Source organism: Bubalus bubalis, chromosome 24, assembly GCF_019923935.1.
Source record: "Bubalus bubalis isolate 160015118507 breed Murrah chromosome 24, NDDB_SH_1, whole genome shotgun sequence".
NCBI lineage: Eukaryota > Metazoa > Chordata > Mammalia > Artiodactyla > Bovidae > Bubalus > Bubalus bubalis.
In genome coordinates, this window is record NC_059180.1 from 954,771 (window position 1) to 972,220 (window position 17,450).

General features: G+C 64.0%; 1 protein-coding gene and 1 long non-coding RNA gene across 5 annotated transcripts in view; one reads left to right on the plus strand and one right to left on the minus strand.

Annotated features, from left to right (window-relative positions):
* Positions 1 to 946: 946 nt before the first annotated feature.
* On the minus strand, positions 947 to 10,254 carry LOC123331523. The gene is made up of 3 exons (XR_006548200.2): positions 9,626 to 10,254; positions 3,311 to 3,414; positions 947 to 2,209 (listed from the first exon to the last, which is right to left on the minus strand). It is a non-coding gene; the product is annotated as an uncharacterized LOC123331523 (long non-coding RNA).
* The window catches only part of ELFN1 (extracellular leucine rich repeat and fibronectin type III domain containing 1), a 62,792-nt gene continuing 50,191 nt past the window's right edge, over positions 4,850 to 17,450 (plus strand). For 2 of the 4 annotated variants that reach the window (XM_025274861.3, XM_044935699.2), the window contains exon 1: positions 4,850 to 5,161. The gene's annotated coding sequence lies outside the window, so the exon portion shown is untranslated. Of the gene's footprint in view, positions 5,162 to 9,064; positions 9,184 to 17,450 lie in introns of those variants that run through there. The other 2 variants (XM_044935697.2, XM_044935698.2) reach the window with 2 other exon arrangements.

Genomic DNA, 17,450 nt, shown 5'->3' on the forward strand with positions numbered 1-17,450 from the left:
CGTAGCTCAGTCAGTAAAGAATCAGCCTGCCGTGCAAGAGACCCAGGCTCAATTCCTGGGTCAGGAAAATCCCCCAGAGAAGGGAATGTCAGCCCACTGCAGTGCTCTTGCCTGGAGAATCCCACAGACAGAGGAGCCTGGCGGGCTGCAGTCCACGGGGTCGCAGAGTCAGACACGGCAGAGCGACTAAACCACCGCGTGAGTCTCAGAAACGCCCCAGTGAGTGAGAGCAGCCAGTCACGGAGGGCCCCTGAGCAGGCGAGCGCGTCGATCTGAAACATCCAGAACTGTCAAGACTCGGAGCCAGAAAGCAGGTTGGGGACAAGGTCCTACTGCTGCTGACCTGCTGAGTGCTTCGTGGCAGGCTGGACGGGAAGGGAATTTGGGGGAGATGGGCACATGTTTACATATGGCTGAGCCCTTGCTGTAAACCTGAAACTATCCGTTTAATTCAATGTAATAGTTTATAGATTTAATTTAAGCAGTTAATCAGCTATATACTCCCATAAAAAATAAAAGTTAAAAGAGAAAGACCTAGGGATAGACGTCATGGTGGAGGGTGGGGGTGACTACTCACGGATACCGGGGTTTCCTTTGGGAGTAAAAAATGCTCAAAAAGTTAGATGGTCGCACAACTCTGTGAATATACTAAAGCCATTGAACAGCACACTTGGAACAGTGAACTGAGTAATTATGTAAATTAACCCTTAACGAGGCTGCTCAACATTATTAGCCATTGGGAATCAGAGAGAGCCTCGGGTTCCAGTTCTGCCGTGGCTCTCCAGGGCAAGTCCCTGTTCTTCCGGGAGGCTCAGTCTGATCTGTAAAACGGGAGTGGGAAGAGTCGCCTTCCTGGGATATTGGAGGTACGAGATGACAGATGTGAAACCATCTTTCATTTTAACTTCTGTATTTAAATTTATTACAAAGGAAATGTATGCGCGTTGTACAAAATTCAAACAGCAGATGTGGGTACAGAGTGAAAAGCCTCATTTTCTGGTGCGCTGGACGTTTCAATATCTTGATTGGGGTGGTGATACAGATGTACACCTTTGTCAAAACTCATGGAACTGTATACTGTTCAGAAGGGTGAAATTCACTGTCGACACGTGAACAACACCTCTGAGTAAAGCAGTTTCCTCCCCTCTCTCCCATCTCCTGGCCCTCCAGTTTTCCTGCTGTTTTGCACACACAGGCAAATAAAATGTTACTGTGTTACATCCTTCTTGCACGAGTTAATAAAAAGTCCTACACACACAGTTCCACTCCTCCTTTTTTTCCCCTAAAGACCGTTCTGGGAGATGGACTCAGATTAGCGTGTGCCTTTCCAGCTGCGCGTGCATCTGTGTGGACGCGTCCCTGCACTCCACTGTCTGCCCGCATTTCAGATGCTTCCAATCTGCTGCTATTACCAAGAGTGCTCCGGTGAATAACCTTGCGTGCAGTAATATATCATTTTTCACATTTGTGAGCACTCTCTGGAGGACAGATTCCTAGAAGTAAATGCTGGGCCAAAGGGTATAAAGTATTTGGAATTTGGACCTTGTTTCAGATGCTCTAAAAGTGCCTGCTTCCCACATCATCGCAACAGTGTCATTATACCTTACTCTTTGCCCATTGGATGAATAAATCATCTCTCAGGGTAGTTTTAATTTGCCTTTCTGTTGTTAGGAGTGAGACAGGGCACTTTTTGTATATATAAGCATTATTTTTATTTCCTTTTCTGTTCATAATCTCTGCCCATTTTTTTCCTGCTTTTGGGTTTTTTTTATTATTGATTTGTAAGAGCTTTTTACATATGGGGGAATAGGCTCTTTGCTTAGATGTAAGACGGCCATGTTGTTTTTTGCATGGCTCTTGGTTTTTCGGTGTTTGTCTTCATCACTATGAAGTTCTGGGCACAGGAAGGGACAGTCTCCACCTCCCTCTAGGTACTTCTACCAGGATGGGCTTGGGGAGGGCTCTTTTCCACATTAACCCCCACCATGGTGTCCCTCTGGTCTTTCCCTGTACACCCTCAGTTGTCCGACTGACCTGCCTGGGTCAGTTCCTCCCAGCCAGGCCATCCTGAGAGGAGAGAGGAGCCACAGCAGGGGTGCAGACACGCGTCAGAGCCTCCTCTGTTGTGAAACCACAAGCGGTCACACCTCCTGCGCTGGTCCGGTGTTCAGAGGTGAGTCAGACTGTCCTTCTCTGCAGAGTTCACAGTCTGGTGAAGAACCCAGTGTGGTGAGTACTTGGGCAGGGGATCTCGAGAGGCACAGAGGGGCCTCTAGCAGCTGGGGAAGGTGGTGGTCCCAGCCCCAGGCCCCAGGCCCCTCACTGCCTGGCTTGCCTCTCCCCAGGGGACTGGGGTGAGTCTGGATTTATCGGTTGGTCTGTGGGGGTGAAAACAAGGATCTGCTGACCCAGTTCCTGGAGAGTTCAACCCCGGCCTCCCTGTGAAGTGGGAGACGTTAACAGTGCTCATTTCTAGGTGGCTGTGAGCATGAACTGAATTGATGCAAGCCACAACCGCATGCTTGATACGTGGAGGGCACGTGAGCCTGCCCGTGTGTGTTAGGTGTGGACTGGGGTGCGTTTGACCTGGGGGTGTTTGGAGCTGGCTGTGGGCTGTACCTCTGGCAGCCCAAGCTGGGCATCTGTGAGGACGGGAAGAGCATCCCTTGTTCCCGCCCAGATAACGCCTGGTGGGGAGATGGGCTGGTCGGTGCGACTGGGGCTGTGTGTAGACACGCAGTGTGTGGGCGGAGTGTGTGTGTGTCTACAATGCAGGCTGTGTGGGGGTTTTCAGGAGGAGATGAGTGTCTGAGAGAGGAAGGCGGGAGAGAGAGGGAGAGAGCCAGCGAGATCTCATAGCACTGAGACCAGCAAGAGAGCACTTGGGCTTTATTTAGCCCAGAGAAAGAGGGGCCCCCTCCTGCCTCCTCCCTCCAGGGCTGCGCTGGGGTCTCCTGTTCTCAGCGTGAGGGGTGTCTGGCCTTTCCGGGGGACAGCAGCTAGGCTCTGCTTGCAGAGCAAACAAGGGCATATTTCAGCATCTCAAGATGCTGGAGTGTGAAAGTATCCGGCAGGCGCGCTCCCTCAGGCAGGAGAGCCGCTCCTGGCAACCAGGTCACAGCGGACTGGCAAGGCCTGGCCAATTAGGGGGAAGTGGGAACCGGGGGCTGCAGCTGGCCTGGGCTATAAGCGCCTCCATTAGGGACCTGGACAAGAGAGACTCCCAAGGCCAGCCTCTGCCCCCACCTCCTGGTCCAGGGGGTCTGAGCGCCCCTCAAGGACAGGACAGCTTGAAGACAGTGGCTCCGACCTTGACTGTCATCCTCCGGGTCCCAGGGTCCACGGGAAAGGCGGTGGGCTCTCCTCCACTCTGGCCCCCTTTGGGGTCTCGGCTCTGCATCAGGGACATCCAGTCTGGAGGAGATGCGGAAGGAGTTGGAGGGCGGCAGCTGGCGCCGCAGGCTGGACCCGACCCGACCCGGAACCCCGCGCGCCCTTCCTGGGCCCGGCCGTCCTTTGGCGGCGTGGTTCGCAGCCTCACCCGCCACTCCCAGGCCGGTCCTGGTGCCTCCTCCAGGAGGGGCGCCCCTCACCCTTCATCAGACCCCTCCTCTTTGCGTGCGAGCCCGGGGGCGCGCAGGTCGACCTCGCTGCCTCTGGCTCCCTTCCCAGTCCGGGACAGCGCGCGGGGCAGGGGCGCCGCGCAGGCGGCGGCGTCCGGAGGGTCGCGCCCCGAGCCCGAGCCCGGCCGGGTCTCTGCTCCGCCGCTCGGACTCAAGAGGCTCGGGGAGCGGCGCGCAGGCCGTGCCGCGCGGGTGCGCTCTTGAGCCTGGTTTGCAGTTCTCGCCCAACGCGCAAGCCGCAGGCTGGGCAGCGGCCGTGGGGAGTGGGAGCCGCCCGGCGAGGCGGGGTAGACGCCGGGAGCGGGCGCGGGGCCACCGAGAGGCTGCGGATGTAGAACCCAGTCTAGAGGCCGACCGAGCGGTTGCAGCCCCTCGGGGATTCGGGAGGCGAACGAGGAGGAAGGGATCCGTGGGAGGAAAATCCTCTAAACCGAACCTTCCGGGAATCGAAGGAGCCTGGCTGGTCCCATACCCCTCCCCGGCCCTGACCCCCTCCCCCCCGCCCAAAGTGGGGAGGGCGGCGCTGAGCCCCGGGAGGGTTGGTGGGTCAGTGATCGAGGGTAGAGCAAGTCCTTCGGGGCAACCACCCTCCCGCCCCCGCCCCCGCCCAGGTGCAGCGCCCTCCCCATCCCGGAAAACGCGCGCCCCAGCGGGCAGAGCAATTGCACACGCGGCCGCGCGCGCCCACACAGGGTCTGACTTCGGGTCAACTTTCACGCGGTTCCCGGTGTGTGTGCACATGGCAGTGCCCGCACGCGCGTGCTCGTCTCCGCCCAGGTGCCCACCTCCCATCGTCACCGGCGTCCCGACTCCTAGACCTTCGGGGGCCTCTGTTCTAACGGTGGCCTAGGGCGAGGGCAGGGGCGCGCAGGGCGAGCCAGAAGGAGGGGGGCGAAGACGCCTCTGGGCTGCCCACGCCGCCCCCCAGCCTGCTCGACTTCCCCTCCCGCGTCACCCTTCGGACACCCCCCGTCCATCGACGTGCCGGAGCTACACCGCCGCCCGCCCCTCCGGCCGCCCCCGCCCGCGTCCCCCGCCCCTCCTCCAGCCCTCCCTGCTTCGGCTCCTACACGAAATCTTCGATCACGCTCAGAAAGAATGTGCTACAACCTCGGCGCGGCCACGGCCGCCACCACCGCGCCCGCGCCGGAGCCGGAGGAGCAGGAGCCGGAGCCGCCGCTGCCCCGCCTGTCCGGCCGGCCCGAGGCTCGCCGCGCGCTGTCTCCGCCGCCGCCGCCCCGCGCTCGCCCAGCGCTTGACGCAGTGAGCGCCGCAGCCCGGCTCCCGCCGGCTCCGCTCCGCTCCCCGTCGCAGGCCGAGCCCAGCCCGGCGGGCTCCGGGAGGGGCAGGCAGGGCGCTAGGGGGAGGAGATCTGTCTGGAGCCAGCGAGGCCGACGGAGGAAGAGCTGGAGGAAGGAGGGGAAGCCGCCGCCGCCGCCGCCGCCGCCGCCGCCGCCGCCGCGCTCCGGGGACCTGGGCGCGCGCGCTGCGCTCTCCTGTGACCGTGCCTCCAGCCCCGGGCCCACAACCCAGAGCAGGTAGGAAGGGGATGGTGGGGGTGGGGACGGGGGCTGCGGTTCGAGGGTCCTTTCTCCCGCGGCTGCAGGGCCAGCAGGTCCCCGCCCCTGGGGGAGGCAGGGAAGAGGCTCTCCCGGGCGGCAGTGGGGGCGTGCGCGGGGTCCTCAGAGGCTCTCGCTGCCAGGGCCGCCCCAGTCCCCGCGCCCTGCCCTGAGCGTCCTCACCGGGGCCGAGTCCCCCGCCAGTGGGGCTTGGTTATGGAGCGTTGTTTCCGCCGGTCCTCGCCGCCCAGCTCTCGGGTGCCGAGGCGATCGCACCCGAAGTTAGCAGTCGCCGGGCCCTGGCCGGACAAACTTCCCTCCCCGACGCCGCGGCCCAAAGGCCCGGGACTCCGGACCCCTCGGGCTAGGAGGCGCCATGGGGACCCCGAAACTTTCCTGAGCGTTGTGAGCAGGAAGGGAGGGATAGGCAGGGATGGGGTAACGGGGTGGTCTTGCTTGCGAGGGAGCAGTGGTAGTCGCGGCGCCCCAAGTTCATGCGGAGACCGCCCCCCATCAGGAACCCCATCTTGTAGTCGAGGGCGGGCAGGAGCGGACTGAGGGTGCCCAGCCTTCTCACGGCAGGCGTGGGGGGAGCCTTGCTCGGAGCGGGCGTTACAGGACCCCCGCCCCCACCCCCCCGGGTCTCCTGGCTCCGCCGGCCTCGCCGCTCTCCCGCGAGGGACCCGGCTCCAGGCGATTCCCAGGGGCCTCTGCCCCGAGCCTCTCCGCCCGGAAGCCGGGGGCCGGGCTGGGCTCCGGGGTGTGGCGGGACCCCAGCGAGCGGCTCTCAGCCTTCTCACCCTGCCGCTCTTGCCTCCACGCCCCCTGCTCGTCCCTCCTTCTTGACTCTCCCGTCTCTGGGTGTCGCCCCCAACTTTCTCTCTTCCCAAACTGCACCGTGTGGCCTGTGGCCGCCCAGACCGGCGCGATGCTAGCACCGTCCTTAACGGAGCCCTCCCCGCTGGCGGGGCGTGGGGTTCCCGCCCGACTGTCGCCGCTGAGCGGGAATTCCCTCCCGACCCACTGACGCGAGCCCGTCCCCCGCCCCATCTGAGCGGCGGGGGGCGTGCGGTGGTCGCGGCTAGCAGCCGGCTGGATTGTGGAGAGTAAAGGGGACCCGCGAAGCTTCCGGGAGGGTTTTGGGGTGTAGCTACAGTCTCGCGTGCGGGGAGGAGGGGACGCCCCGGTGGGCTCCCCTGCAGCGTTGCCTGCACGTACCCCCAAGGCCCAGGAGGGTTCTGTCCTCCCCTCCACTCCACCCACCCCAACACTCAGGTCCCAGCTTGAGTGGATTTGGGGGACGGAGGACACGGGGTACTTGCTTTTTCTCCCTGTCTGCCGCATCCAGCCCCCAGGCAGCCTGGGGGTCTTTGTCCCCGGGGCGGGCCCCGCCCCCTCCATCAACTCGGGGACCCCGACGCCCTCCAGAGCTTCTGCGCCGCGCTCCAGCGGTCTCCAAGCCTCGGTGAGCGAGGAGCCGCATCCGTGTCCATCCCTCACCCGCTCCGGGTCTGGGGGTGGGGCAGGGGGCGTGGAGCGCGGTGTGGGGTCGCTGACAGAAGTCCTCGCCACGGCGCCGGCGCCTCTGGAACAGAATTAATGACTTACAAGCAGGCGGCCATCGGCGCGACCACGGGGGAGGGGCGACCGAGCTGAGACTCGGCGGAGAGGTCGCAGCCCTAAGGGGCGGCCTCGGCCAGGGGTGAGGGCGTCAGTGGCCGGGACCTCAAGCTTCCCCTCAGGCTCCACCTGCAATCTCCTGCGCCCCCAACTCTGGGTTTTGCTCTCTGCGCAGCTGGCTCGGGGACCTCCCCCCATGGGGAGCCTGGACCCTCCCGGCCCCTCCGCAGAGCCCTGACTCTGGCTGGACGTATGCTCGCCTGGCAGTGGGGCAGGGCTGGGGCGGGTCCTCTGGCCTCGGCTTGCTCGTCTAAGAAACGGGCTTATAGCCCCCGGGCCTGGGGAGCAGCAAGAGGCTGCTCTGTAACTCTGGCCGGCCCTAGCTCGGTCCCTGGCATTCTGGGGTGGCCCCTCCCAAGCCAACCCCATCCTTCCTGAGCCACAGCTACTGGCTGGGGTCGGGGGACTGGCCAGAAATAGGCATCCGTCACCTCCCGGCAGGGGCGCTCCTGGGGAAGGTCGCACTGGAGCCCTGCTCCCATGCATTCACTGCCCAGGGCTGGTGAGGCCAGAGGCTGATTTCTCAGACCTTCCAGGAGTGACCGGTGTCCCCAGGGAGGCTCTCCTCAGCTCCAACTGCAGCTGGAGGAGGGGGGCGGCTGTGAGGCAGGAAGAGAGCCCTCTTCCTGGTAGGCCTGCTCTCTGGTCCTTCAGCCCCAGCCGAGCACATCTGAGGCTTGCTGTGTCTACGGGGAGAGCCCGGAACCTGGCCTTGGCCTGGGGCCTGCGGGGCGAGGGTCCAGGCAGGGGCAGCCCAAGGAGAAGGGATGCAGCTCAGATGCCCCCGCGGCCCAGCAGCCTCCTTCCCTGGGCCTCACCCTGATCCCTGGGGCTGTGGCAGGTTTCTGGACACAGCGCTCCCCAGGGCTCGGTCCCCACCACCGAACATGCTGGCTTCGCTCTAGCAGGCCCTTTATAGCCTGGCAGAACCCCACTGTGCAGGCAGGAGGGGGCCACAGAGCACTGAATCCCTAAGTCCCCACCTGGCAGGGGAGGCAGCTTGGCGCCCACTCCCCAGGTCCTGGCTGACCTGCACCCAATTGGCGCTGGGGGAGGGGGTCTGCCAGCTCCTATAGGAGTCGCCTGTGCCGTGGGCGTTCATTCACATCCCCTCTCCGGTCCCCACACACTATAGGATTTATCTTGATTTGCTGCTTTTGAATTGAGTCAACTCTTTTGTATGCTCGGTGAATTGCCCAGCTGCTGGCGGGGAGCGGAGAGCGTGCCGGGGGTACTGAGGCCGGGAATCAGAGGCGGGCGGGGGACAGGAAGCGGGGAGGGGGCTGCGGGCGCCTGAGGCGACGGGCCGGGCGGCGCCGGGACGCGAGCGGGCCGGGCTGCGGGCTGGGCAGCCCCCCTGGGCAGCCCCCCTGGGCAGTCGAGAGCACCGCCGAGGCCTGCCTGGCCCCAACGAGGAGTCCCCGAGGGGCCAGGAGGCTCAGTCCTGGAGGCAAAGCTGCCCCTCGGGTTCTGCTTCGGACCAGCAGTGTGGCGGGGAGGGGGGGGGGGCCATGCCCCGGGGCCTCTCTGGGCCGTTTCCTTGCCTGTAACTTGCGGAAAGGGGGCTTCTGCATGCGCAGGTGGCAGGGGTCAAACTAAGAGGAGAGCTTGCTCAGAGCCCCCCCACCCCGAGTCTCCCCCCCACCCCGAGTCTCCCTCCCCCAGTCTGCCCAGAGGCTGGGGGAGTGAGGGAAGGAAGGGGACCAGGGCTGGGAGAGGGTGCCTGCCCTCCCCGCCCCTCCCCCAGCTCTCTGCCCCCAGACCCCTGCCTTCTCCCAGGTGGGCCGGATCGACTGGCCGACCCGGGTCCTGAGAACGCCCGGGCTTTGCTTAAAGGGGAGGGGGTCGTGGGCAGCCCTTGCCAGCCACAGCTGCTGCGCGCTCCGTCACGGGAGGGCGGACGTGGGTGGGAGGCCGGCCAGGGGCCGAGAGGAAACCCTCCTGCGCTTTCTAGTACCTCCCCCTCCCGCGCCCTCCCCCGCCCCCCCACCCCCGGCTCGGCGGCGGGAGGGCAGGAGCCGGGGAGGGCAGGAGCCGGGCAGCGAGGAGGCCGGGCGGGCGGGGAGAAGGGGGGGCGCGAGACTCGGCGCCGGACTCGGAGGAAGAGGGGGCGGGGGCGCGCAGCGGCGGGGGGGGGCGCAGGGCGGCGCGCGGGCTCGGGCGCCCCTGCCCGCGCGCGAGGGGCGGGGCGGCGCGCGGATCGATGGGCGAAGCTGGGGAGGAATTTCAATCCCCGGAGCGAAGTTAGAGCTTGAAGGACGGCGGCGGCGGCGGCCGCGGCGGCGGCGGGCGCAGCCCCGGAACGGCGGCCGGGCGAGCAGGTAAGCGCGGAGCCGGGACCGAGCCCGGGGGCGCGGCAGTCCGGCCGCTCGCGGGGGCTGCGAGGCGGGCCCCGCGCCCTCGCACCCCGCGCCCCCGCACCCCGCGCCCCCGGCCCCTCATGCGCCCCGGCCCCGCGCGCCCTCCGAGCGGAGCGGGCAAAGTTGGAGGAACTTGGCGGCGGCGGCGGAGCGGGCGCTCGGCTCAGCGGGGCAGAGGGGGTCCTGGTCGGGGCTCCGCGGCCGCCCCCGGAGCGCCCCTGCCCCGCGTGCCACTACCCCTCGCAAGGACTCGCCGCCCCAGCACCCCCTCCCCTTGTCGCCCCTCATCCCATCCCCGCTCAGAGCTGCTGCTTCCCGTGGTCGACCCAACGCGGCCCATGCCCTTCTCCGGAACCTCCTCGGCCCGGGGTCCCTGAGCCCCGTCGGTGCGAGCGTGTCTCACCTTTCTCGGTCTGTCCGCACTCGCGACGTTGGGCGCCTCCCAGCCCGGCACCCCGGAACCGTCCAGCCATGCCCCTGGGAGCGGCGGCATTCCGCGAAAGGGGAGCCAAACCCTCGGCGTGGGGGCGGGGGCCTTTGCTCAGAACCTGGTGGAAGTTCTCCCCTCCTCCCCCGCCTTGGACACGTTCTCTTCGTCATCCTTTGGGGGAGGGGCGCTGAGCCTTCTTGCCCCAGCGTGCCTCTAAGACAGGGGTCCCCTTCCATTCTGTAAAAGCTGCAGGTCACCTGCTTGCTGCTCAGGGTGGGCCCCCTGCAGGTGTTCCCCCTCCAAAACAGACCGGCAGCCTCTGGCATCAAAACCAGACTCTTCCCGACAAGAGCTATGTGACCTTGGGGCAGGTAAGCCTCTCAGAGCCTCAGTTCCCAAATCTGTGAAATGGGGCACAAGGCTCGCCTGTGCTCCATGGAAGGAACACCCCAGGGAAGGGTCAGCACTGGCAGGGCCCCTGGAGGCCTCTCCTCCAGGCTCGGGAGCCTCCAGCCAGGCTTGCAGCCCCAGCAGAGCCTCAGGTGTGAGCCATCCTCTCCTTGCCCTGCATCGTGGAGTGCTTGCTTCTGGGGTGCAGCTGTGTCTGCCTCGCTCCCTCGCTGTTGAGCTGGGGGCTGGGAAGAAAGCTTAACCAGAGCTAAGGTCTTAACAAGAGCTAAGGTCTCATGGGCCCTGCGGGGCAGGGGCTTTCAAGGCTGGGGAGCGAGGGGGAGTACCAGGGAATAGGAAGGTAGCCTCCCCTAGGCTCCTCTGGGCTCCTCTCTGGTGGCGACTCAAGTGGGGCCCCAGAGGAAAGGAGCAGGTTGGCTGGTGTTGCCTTGCAGCCGCGAGTACTGTCCTGCTTCCTGCCCAGCCAGCCCCCTGGCCTCCTGTGCCCTGGGTCCTTGCAGCTGTCACCTTTTAATTGAGCCAGCCCTGGGGGATGCTCTCCCAAACCCCACCCCAGGTTTGCGTCCCGCTTCATCAGAAGGGGAGACACCCGAGATGCAGGCAAGGATGCCGGGTGGCTGTGTCAGGGGAAGGCCCCTGCTCTCTGGGTTCGGGGTGGCAGACGTGCCTCACTTTCCTGGGCTCGTGGAGAACTGCCCCCCCCCCCAGCCCTGCAGGATCCCCGGGTCGGGAAGGTTGGGAGTCACGCAGTCAGATCCTCTCGGACCCCCTCCTGAAGGCCGGCCGCCCGGGTCCCACTCAGGGTGACACAGCAGCTGCGAGCTGGCAGTTCTGATGAAGGAAGCGGGGTGGGTGTCTTATCCTGCAACCTGGCAGATGTGAGGGGGTTGGCACGGGGTGTGGTGGTCACACATACCTGGGCCTGGGGACAAGAAGGACCAAGGTCCCCTCCCCATTGCCCCACAGGACTCCCTGTGGAAAGCTCAGCGGTTGTTCACCATGCCTTTGGAAGCCAGCACCCCCCACCCAAGCTGGGGAGAGGCTGTTGCTCTCCTAATTCCCTACCCCCCAAAAAACAGGTGATGGGGCCCCCAGGAGAGACGGGGACCCAGTAGCCCCTGTCTTAGACCTTGGCAGTTTGAACCTAAAAGTCTCCTTGTAGCATCATTTGCTCCAAGAGAGGAAAAATTAGTGGGGTCTAAATTATGATAGGATCTCAGCACGGTACCAGGGGCGTGTCTGCCCAAGTCCCACATCTGTGTGTGTCTCTTAGACACACATGCACGCATGCACACACTACACACTTCCCGGGTCCCATGTCTATGTATGTCTCTAAGACACACATACGCACACACGCACACACACCCCAGGTCCCACATCTGTGTGTGTCTCTAAGATACACAAGCACAGACACACCCCAGGTCCCACATCTGTGTCTCTAAGACACACATGCACCCACCCACGCACCCACCCACCAGCTCTAGGTTTCAGTGGGGTTTTCTAAGCACTGAGATCGCCTGGGTCAGAGCCCCACCCCCGAGAGGCCCAGGCTGTGAGCCCAGAACCCTCTTTCTGAGGACGTGCAGCAGCAGGAGAAATTTATGAGCAGAGGTGCTGGGACTGGGGTATCCATATATCTCCGCAGGAAACAGACAGCCCCCACGGATGCCCGGGCGGGTGGTGGAGAATACATGTGGAGTGGGGGTGCGTTGGGAGCATCGGGTGAGAGAAGCTAGTGAGTGACAGGCAGGAGCTGGATCTCAGGGCCGGGGGACGGGGCCATAAATCTCCAGGCGTGAACCTGGAGCAGATGGTGGCATTGCCGCGGACACAGGATACATTTGTCATCTCTCCAGCACCCCCGTCCCCCCATACCGCCCTTCCCTCTTTGTCTCCGGTCATGGATTCCGATTTCTTCCCGCAGAACCTCGGGTGTCACCTGGCCCCGGGCAGGGCTCCGGGTGTGGGGGGAGGCGGGCTGATGGTGGAGCCCACGCAGGGGCTGGTCCTCGGGTACGTGAAGGACTTTGGTATCATCTGTCCCAGCACCCACTGCACAGATGGGGAGACTGAGGCCAGAGTGGGGCAGGGTGCGATCTGGGGACGCACAGTGAGTGGGGCTGGTGGCGGGGCTCCTGCATCCCTGCTCTGGGGGTTCAGGTCTGGTCACCTGAGCAGGGCATGCTGGCCTTGGCTGCTGGGGACACCTGCCCCCTGACCATCCCCACCCCCCGTCGGGTACCCTGTGTCCGCGTGCACCCACGTGGTGAGCAGGAGAGGGGTGGCGGGTGTGGACGCAGCTTCTCCGTCTGGCCCCACTGCCAGTCATTCATCCTGCCCGTGTGTGTCCAGTTGATTCCCAGCTTTGCCGAGCTCTCCGGGGAGGAGAGGGTGTGGAGAGACCTTGGGGACTCGGCACCCGCGTGGGGCAGGAACCGAGGCTTCCGGCCCTCTGAGCTGGAGGGTCCTGATGGTTATTCCCCAGGTGGGTTGAGGGTCCATGCGTGCTCTGCTGGAGCGTGAGTGTATTGAGGCCCCGGCAACTGGGGGGCTTGTGTCCGGGTTGGGGAGACAGCTGGTACACAGCACTCAGGCATGAGCACCCAGTCCTTCCCGGGGCAGTCAGCCCATCTGGCCCCGCCTTTCAGAAGGGCCCAAGGTCACACACGAGCCCGCTGGGAGGCTGAGGCTGGGGTCCTCCTGGGAGCCGGGTCTGGGTTGGCCTCAGGCTTGCAGGAGGAGCTGGAACAGAGGCTGAGGGTGGCGGGACCGCAGGAGGGTGGGGCCCCCTTGGGGTCAGCAGGGGGCCGTGCCTTGCCTCTCTGCTCTGCCCTGGGGGCTGGGGCGGCGCTGTGGGGAAACTGAGTCATGGCTGTCCCCACGCTGGCGCCGGGGGACCCTGAGCCTCCGCCTCTGCCTGCTGGGCCCTCCCTTCCAGGCCCGACAGGAGCTTTGGTTCTGGTCCTTGGGGCTCCTGCCCCCGGGAGGGGGGTCCGCTCCTCCTTGGGGGGCTGCTGTGCCCCAGGCCTGGGGGCTCCCAGAGGAGGAGTTTGGTGCTTCCTTCAGCGTTTAGATTCACTGGACGTGAGCTTGGGCAAACTCTGGGAGATGGTGAGGGACGGGCAGTCCTGGCGTGTTGCAGTCCCTGGGGTCCTGGAGTTGGATACGACAGAGCCAGGGACAGCAGCGTAAGCATCTGGGTGATCCGGCAGGAAGAGGCTGCCTGAGGGCGGAGAGCGGGGGTCGCCTGGCATCTAGCCCCTCCTGACCGGCATAGCAGGGCCTCTGACTCAAGCCCTCCATTTAACAGATGGGGAGACTGAGGTCCAGACTGCAGCGCCAGCAAGCCAGGCCCTCCAGGCTCAGCACTGCCCGCCTTGGAGAGAGCAGAGGGTCCTTTCAGACCCCATTGCCTAGCAGCCGGGCCTCAGCTCCACCCCTGCTGCCTGGGGGCCCACAATGGCCGCCCACCTTTAACAGCCGCCGCCCACCCCCCCCCCCCCCCCCCGACCCAAGCACAACTCTCTGCTGACCATCCTCCACCCCTCTACCCCACTGGCCGTGCTGAGAGCCATCCCCAGCTTAGAGCTGTGGACGGTGTGATGGAAGCCCGGGTGTGCCCCCGAGAGTGGCTGGCACATCCCCTCCCCCGCCATGGGAAGCCTGGGGTCTCCTCTGAGTCCTCCCATGGGCTGGGAACCCTAGGCTCCCTCGTGTTTGCCTGTTTGCCGACAGATCCTGGTTTATTTTCGGCAGGACCAGCTCTCCCTCCGCGGCTCCCTGGAGCTGAATAAACGGAGACACAGACCAGGCGCTTCCCTGCACGTGGGGATGGTGCTGGGCCGGGCTGGCCTTGGGGGGCTGAGAGCCCTGTGTAGGAGGGGCTTTCTAGATCCTTCCTGCACACAGTAGGTGCTGCAGAGAGAAGGCTTGTGAGCACGCAGTGAGGAGGTGCTCCTCGCCCCTTGCTGTCAGGATGGAGCCTGGAGGACTTCCGGGAGGAGCAGCATGGACCCTCTGCATGCCCACCCACCGCCCCCCGCCCCCCCCAGCTCCCGCGCTGCCCTGGAGACCCGTGGCCAGGGGCTGCCGGGTGCTTCTGGAGCCTGTGTCTCCTGCCTGCCCCCGCCATCCCCCCATCTCCATGGAGGGGGCTCCTCTACCTCTGGTCGCCCTATGGAAGTTTCCGGAAGGGCCCAGCAGCAGGTCAGGGGTGGCCCAGTGTCTGCTCTGGCCGTGCAAGCTGGGAACCGGCGCCTTTCTGCCTCGGTGCTTCTGTCAAGTGGGTTGAGGGCCCGGCCCTCCCTGGGTGCTGGGCTGGGGGCAGAGCCCAGGGGCCAGGTCACGGTCTCCAGTCAGGAGGCCCGGGCTGGGGGCTGGGCGCCCTCCCCCCGCTGAGCCTGTTTTCTGCTCGGCAAGGGCAGGGCTGAGGTAGACGGCCAGCCGTGGTGAGTCTGAATGGGGGACCCGAGTTCTGCGAAAGACAGAGCTGCCCCTGGTGTTCGTGCAGGCCCTGCTCAGCCCCAAGCCCCGTGTCCCCTCGTGCTGTGCTGTGCTGTGGAAAGTTGGGGCTTGGAGAAGGGCTGCCTGCTGGGGGGCCCTGAGCTGGTGCAGGCTTGGTGTGCTGGAGGGGCCGGGCCAGAGGTGGTGGGTCGGTGGGCACAGGGCCCCCCGTGCCGGCTGAGAGGGCTGGGGCTTCTGGGGAAGACGTGAGTCTCGTTCTGTTTGCCTTGGGACGCTCTTGGGGACTTTGAGATGGTGAGGGATGCCGTTGGCTTCCGTGTCTAAAGGTCCCTGTGGCTGGAGGGGAGGAGGGGGGTCTGCCCACATCTGGTGAGATGGGGCTGCCTGGCGGGGCTGATGGTGCCGGCGAGGGAGAGTCCGGAGCATCTGTTTTGATGTTGCTTTAAAGATTGGAGCTGCGCTTCTGTAGAGAAGACGGTTGTGTAAAGCTACCCCATATTCCCATCTGTGTCCATTACCAAGCGAGAAGTGTGTGTGTATGGAGGATAAGATGGTATAAAGCGAATCCTGCTCTCCTCAGACACCCGCCAGCAGTTGAGAGCTGTCTTTCTAAGGGGAGCAGGGCCTGCGCCAGAGGATGGAGGGTGGCGAGAGACCGGGGGACCCAGCGCCACCGCGGTGCCTGGTGGAAGTGTGCTCACACGCGTGTGCAGGTGCACGCCTCCCGGCAACCGCAGCCAACAGCAGGCTCGGCCCCGTGACCGACACTGCCTGACGGAGGGTGCGTTCCTGGCTCAGGTTCTGGTCTGGGGTCGGGAGACGTGCTCCTGGGGGTGGACACCCTTCCCAGAGCCCAGCCCCGCTTTCCTCCCAGCTGGCCTGGGGGGCCTGCTCCATCGTGAGCTCACCTTGGCTGTGCCGGGCCTGCACAGACCAGGGTGGGGCCTAGGGGCCCAAGTAATGCTCTGCCCTTCCTCAGGGGGGTCCTTGGGAAGCCAAGGGCCTGGGGGAGCGGGAAAGGTGGGTGGTGGTGACCATCGGGGAGGGCACGTCTGCAGGCCATGCAGGGCTGTCTCGTGAGTGTAGGTGGTGGAAGGCCACACCCCGCTGCGGGACGCCCGGGCATCTGGTGCTGCCCTCGGTAGGAGGTGACAGACCACGGGGATGCCTGCTTGGATCCTCAGTGATATCCGTGCCTTCTGGAGCCGCATGGCTGGAGGGGGCGGGAGCCAAATTCAGGTCCTTTCGGCCAGAACCTCTTTCATTTTCCTCTGCCCCCTACGCCTTGGTGGAAGATGTCTGGAAATTCTAGACTCCAGGAGAAAAGCCCTGCCTCTGGAGGCCGGGCGATGGGGCTGCGGGTCCTGGGCAGGAAGGGTGATGTTCCATACCCAGAGCTCTAGGGCTGTTCAGCGCCCTCTTCCGGAAGGGGAAACGGGCGGGCGGGCGGGGCAGGGCCCTGCCCCTGGGCGCGTGGCCCCCTTGCCGGCTCCCTGAGCTCACAGGGGAGGCCCCGAGCCTTGTGGAGCACAGCCCCTTCCCCAGATGGGCCTCTTGGCTCCTGCCTCACCTGCTGCTATCCTGGCCTCTGAGACTCCTTGAAACGCAGAGCCCAGCGCCCGCCTGGGCGTGGTGGTCCAGACTCTGCCCGTCCCGCGCCCGGTGTGGGCCCCCAGCACCACCAGGGAGCCTCTTGCAGCTGAGAGGAAGGGGGCTGGGCCCCGGCTCATATCACAAGCTCCAGAACCCAGACCCGCCTGTCTCTGACACCCCTCACCCCAGCAGCCCCTCTGCCCATTTTACAGCTGGGAGAGCTGAGTCTCAGGGCAGGAGGCAGAGCTGGGAGCTGGCTGTGGATGGCTCTGGGCCCTCCACTGCAGAGGAGCAGGGGCCTGCCCCCAGCAGGCACCGAGGCAGGGGCCCCCTGGCCGGCTGTGGGTGAGTGGCCCGCGGGGTCCAGACTGCCCGGGCTCACCCCCTCTCGTCCTGCCCAGGGTTCTGTGTGTGCAGGGAAGGTGCTCCAGGGTCGTGGCACAGGGCCTTCTGTTTGAGTGAAATCTTGGACCAGCACAGAGGCTGACAGCCTTGGGGGCCGCTTGGTTATCCTGAAGGTGACTCTGGCCTTTAGAAACAAGCTGGTCGCCTGTGAGGCTGGTGTCCCGGGGAGGCTGGGGTGTGTGTCCGTGTGTGCGGGCTGCCTGTTCTTCCCGCTCCCTGCTTTCTGGAGGTTCCTGACAGCGTGGGCGCGCTTCTCTGCCCTCGGGACGGGACCCTGCAGTGGTGCCTGCGTGATGGTAGAGGTGCTCAGCCACCGCCCAGGTGAGTCTTGGACCCTTCCCATCTCCCTGCCCAGGCACAGATCGCACCCGTCTCTGTCGGCTTCTTATCAAGCTCTGGTCGGAGGGTTGCAGCCCCTCACGTTCCCGCAACGCCTGGAAGTGCTGGTCTTTTTTATTACAGATGCGCTGGGCAGGGGTCAGGGGCTGAGGTTTTAATTTGCATTTTCCTAATGACCAGTGAAGGTGGACATGTCCTCGTGTGTTTATTGGCGCTCGTATTTCATTTCTGATAAAATGTCTGTCTAAATCTTTTGCCCATTTTAATGTGTTATTTGTCTTAACTGAGTTTCAAAATTATTCAGAATTGTTGTGAGAGTTCTTTGTATGTTCAGAGTACAAGTCCTTTATCTGAAGTATGATTTGCAAATATCTTTTCCTGGTCTGTATGTTGTCTTTAATATTTTTCATGGTGTCTTTTGGAGCACACAAGTGTAATGAAGTGTTATATGTAATGAAGATTGCTTTATCAATTTTTCTCTTTTATGAATCCTATTATCAGTGTTATACTTAAGAATCCTTTGCCTAATCCAAGGTCACAAATATTTCTTCTGTGTTTTCTCCTAGGAGTTTACATTCTAATTTTA